Source organism: Mandrillus leucophaeus, unplaced genomic scaffold (assembly GCF_000951045.1).
Source record: "Mandrillus leucophaeus isolate KB7577 unplaced genomic scaffold, Mleu.le_1.0 Scaffold702, whole genome shotgun sequence".
Lineage (NCBI taxonomy): Eukaryota > Metazoa > Chordata > Mammalia > Primates > Cercopithecidae > Mandrillus > Mandrillus leucophaeus.
The window spans coordinates 822964-827886 of record NW_012107609.1 but is presented as its reverse complement, the minus strand read 5'-3'; the positions used below and the strand labels follow the sequence as shown (position 1 = coordinate 827886).

Sequence of the window (4923 nt, the reverse complement as noted above, 5' to 3'; positions counted from 1 at the left end):
GGGGAAAGATACCCCATGGAGGACAGTGAGCCAGGGACAGACCTCATGGAGGACAGCGAGAGGACACAGATCCCACGGAGGACAGCGAGTAGGGCAGAGACACCCCACGAAGGACAGTGAGCCGGGGACAGACCTCACGGAGGACAGCGAGAGGAGGACACAGATTCCACGGAGGACAGCGAGCCGGGGAGAGATACCCCACGGAGGACAGCGAGCCGGGGGCACAGACCCCACGGAGGACAGCAAGTTGGGGAGAGATACCCCACGGGGGACAACGAGCCGGGGAGAGATACCCCACGGGGGACAGCAAGTTGGGGGCACAGACCCCACGGAGGACAGCGAGCCGGGGACAGCCTCCACGGAGGACAATGAGCCGGGGGCACAGACCCCACGGAGGACAGCCAGTCAGGGGCACAGACCCCACAGAGGACAGCGAGCCAGGGACACAGACCCCACGGAGGACAGCAAGTTGGGGAGAGATACCCCATGGGGGACAGCAAGTCGGGGGCACGGACCCCACGGGGGACAGCCAGTCGGGAGAGACAGACCCCACGGAGGACAGCGAGCCGGCGGTACAGACCCCATGGAGGACAGCGAGCCGGGGGGACAGACCCCATGGAGGACAGCAAGCTGGGGGCACGGACCTCACAACAGCCAGGGAAGACTCCAGGACAGCTCCTTTCCCTCAGGCCCACGCTCAGCCTCGATACCACCGTGGCCTGTGAGCACATTCACAACCCACACACCACACACCACACACCCTACACCACACACCACAGGTCACACACCACATACCACAGACCACACACCACACACAACACACCACATAACCCACACCACACACCACATAACCCACACCACACACCACATACCACACCACACACCCCACACACCCCACACCACACACCCCACACCACATACCACACCACACAACCCACACCACACAACCCACACCACACACCACACACCCCACACCACACCACACAACCACACCACATACCACAGGCCACACACCACACAACCCACACCACAGGCCACACAACTCACACCACAAACCACACCACACACCACACCACCCACCACAGGCCACACACCACATACCACACAGACCACACGCCACATACCACATACCACATAGACCACACGATACACATCACACAACACAAACCACACAAAACACAATACACACCATACATACACAACACACAACAGAGACCACACACAACACACACGACACACACACCACACAACACACTACACACTACATACCACATACCATGCAATACACACCACATACATCATACAACAAATCACACACACGACATACAACACAAACCACACAACTGACCACGCACACACCACACATCATACAGATTATACACCACACACACCACAAAACACACCAGAGACTACACAATACACAACACACACCACACAAAACAGAGCACACACACCACACAAAACTCCACACACCACACACGCACCACACACCACCCAAACCACACGCACACACCTGCCACACTGCACATGCATATGTAACACAAGGAAAACACACACACCACACAACCCACCACACACTGCACATGCACCACATGACATGTATCAAACACCAACCACAAATGCATCACACTCCACACACCACACATGCACACACCACACACGAACCACACACTACACAGGGACCACACAATACACACAACACAGAATACACCACATACACACCACACACACCACTTACTGCACACATACCACACCCCCCACAAAATACTCCATACACAACAATGCTCACACTCCCACACACACCACACAATGCACACACACTCCCACACACAATTCAAGCGAAAGGAGCATCTGTGAGTCGTGACACTGAAGACTTGTGATGTTGGGTTCAGGAAGTGAGCACGACTGAGGATGGATGGGCCCCCCGTGTTATGACAACTGGACTGAAGCCCGGGGAACTGGCTGCCGTGCACCGGGACTGGCAGCGCAATCCTGTGTGGCGGACCCCAGGCGCCTCCTGTCTGCCCCCATCTGTGCATGTGGACACGGCCCCCTTCTCAGACTGGGCCTCCATCCTTCTCTGCACGAGAACCGGCCCCTGACACGCACCCCAGAGACCACAGGTGCCCATCCCACCCTATCAGGTCTTTAAGATGCCATGGCCTCCTGAGTCTTTCCTGTTCCCATCTGTGTATATGTCACCAGGCCCCGAGAGCCTGTCCTGGCCCTGTCCCTACGTTTATGACACCATGGTCCCCCAAGTCTGTCCTGGTCCCCATCCTGTCTTGATGACACCAGGCCCCGAGAGTCTGTACCGGTCCCATCCCTGTCTTTATGACACCGAGGTCCCCCAAGTCTGTCCTGGTCCCCGTCCCAGCTTTATGACACCATGGTCCCCCAAGTCTGTCCTCTTCATCCCTGTCCCTGTCTTTATGACACTGTGGTCCCTGAGTCGGCCCTCACCCTGTCCCTGCCCTTATGACAGTCTGGCCCCCCTGACATGTCCTCGCTCTCCTCCGGCCCCCAAACGTGTCCTCGTCCCCCTCTGGGCCTGCTCAGCCACGCTTTTTCCACGGGGACCCTCTGGAAGCCACTCCACCCTGGTGAAACCTTCCATTCCTGTACTTCACACAGCGGAGACGGCCTTTTCTGAGGCCCCTCAGGAGACAAATCCTCATTGCCCGAGTCCCCGACAGTCTTGCTGTGTCGCCTTTACTGCTTGACTCCTTCAGGGTGCAGGGATTTCATCTGCCTTTTGGGAACACGGGAAAGTAAGCCCCCACTTTCCTTACCGCCAGAATCCACAGTTCCTTCTCACGCCAATCACATCACAGGTCCAGGCTGAAGAGCAAGAGAAAAGCAGCGTCGCTCTCGCTCACTCCAGACCAAAGTGAGAGGTGGGTGGGCCGCCCTGGTCGACACGGTAGCCACGGAACCCAGGGCACCTCATAAAGCCATGGCAGTTGGGAGGTTGAGGGGACAAAGTGGCATGAGGAGGGGGGAAAGCGTGAAATGGACTTGGGCGTTGGTGAAATAATGCATGCAGTGGTCTATTTCCAAGACAAGGTGCCTTGAACCGGTTTAGGTCCGCAAACTACAGAAAAACAGGATGTACTAGGCCCCTGCTTGGATTGCGGATGCCTGCTTGTCGGCCTTCCCTTCCCCGCCTTCCTACCTGCTTAGCTGCCCTCGCCTGAACCAAAGAAGTTTAGTCTAAAATGAAAGTTTATCAACCTGCAAAAGAGCTCGCTTTGTCTGTTATCAGTCTGCCCAGCTACTCAGCTCCAAAGTCAAATACCCAAAAGCCCCTGAGCTGACTAGGATTGCAATGCACTGTGGTCTGCAACAAAATGCAGCAAGACAACCCTAAAAAAAAAAAAAAAAAACCACCTAAAACCCAACAACCAACAAGCAACGTCCAGGAAGACTGCGACCCCAGAGTACTCAGCCTAGGAGGAGCCAGGAAGACTGCGACCCCAGAGTACTCAGCCTAGGAGGAGCCAGGAAGACTGCGACCCCAGAGTACTCAGCCTAGGAGGAGCCAGGAAGACTGTGACCCCAGAGTACTCAGCCTAGGAGGAGCCCAGGGAGGGACCTCCGCAGCTGGTTCTGAGCAAAGACGTCAGCCACCGTGGCTCTGACTGAATTCGGCGCGTTTCTTCTCAGTCTCACAAGTCGGGGGAATTTCAGCATTTTAGCAAGTTGTTTCATTGGCCGTCCTGTGAGCTCAGGAATTCGGTCACTGGCTTAACTCGGCACAGTTTCACCATGACCCACGCCAAGGAAAGGTTTCTCCTGAGAAGGGCCAGCAAGTGTGTTGAAGGGCATCCTCCCTCCCGTCCCTGCAGCCCTCCTCTCTCAGCACACAAGGCATTTCCAGTTCCTGTCAGCTGGGGGTCTCCACTGACACCCATCTGAATGCCTCCGATGTGGGTCAGCTGCTGACGCTGCCTTTGGGGGTGAGGATGGGAAGGTGGACAGGGATGCACCCCTTTCTGTTAGCAGGGGCCCCTCCAGGACCCCCACTGTGAGGAAGTCGCCCACAGTCAGGGGCCCTCTTGCCGGCTGAAGCCTGCTGGGTCTCACTCTGGTGCCCGGAACCTGCAGTGGCCAGAGGTCTGCTGCCCATGGACATCCTGTCTGTCAGGGGCACACACGAGTTACGCAAGTATGAGGAACAGCTGCGCTGGGGCAGGTGCCCAGGACGACACGGGGAAGGGGCAGGAAAGCCTACCTGACAGTTCTCCAGCCCTCGGGGCCTCTGCAGGGCAGCCTGCTATGGCCGGAGAGGCCGAGACGGTGTTGCTGGACCACTAAGGGTGAGAGCAGGTCCCCCAGGACAAACGCCCCGTCTCGTAGCCTGGACTGGCGGCGAGGGCCTCTTCAGAGGCTTTCTTGCCCAACTCAGGACAACTAGCTTTTATTCACCAAGGTCTACAGTTAATGTCCCCTGACACCTGCAGGTGCTGTGACCCCAATGCCGCCTAAAGATTGAGGCAAACACCCTCAAACACACCTGCACACCCTCCCCCCACCACCTGCACACCCACTTAGTCCCCATGTGCTGCTGTAACAAAATACCTGAGACGCAGTAATTTTAAAGAACAGAAACTTATTTCTCCCTGTTCTGGACGCTGGAAGTTCAAGATTCAGGAGCCAGCAGGTCTGGTGACTGGTGAGGGGGGCACTCAACTTCCAAGGTGGTACCTTTCTGCTGCATCCTGTGGAGGGGACAGACACGGCGTCCTCACGTGGAGGCGCTGGGAGGGGACAGACACGGCGTCCTCACGTGGAGGCGCTGGGAGGGGACAGACACGGCGTCCTCACGTGGAGGCGCTGGGAGGGGACAGACACGGTGTCCTCACGTGGAGGCGCTCGGAGGAGACAGACACGGTGTCCTCACGTGGAGGCGCTGGGAGGGGA

General features: G+C 57.3%; 1 protein-coding gene across 1 annotated transcript in view; it reads right to left on the bottom strand.

Annotated features, from left to right (window-relative positions):
• Positions 1-2892, bottom strand: part of ZDHHC11 (zinc finger, DHHC-type containing 11) — a 16388-nt gene extending 13496 nt beyond the window's left edge. The window contains 1 exon segment of the mRNA XM_011964734.1: positions 2793-2892. The gene's annotated coding sequence lies outside the window, so the exon portion shown is untranslated.
• Between the last annotated feature and the right edge of the window lie 2031 nt (positions 2893-4923).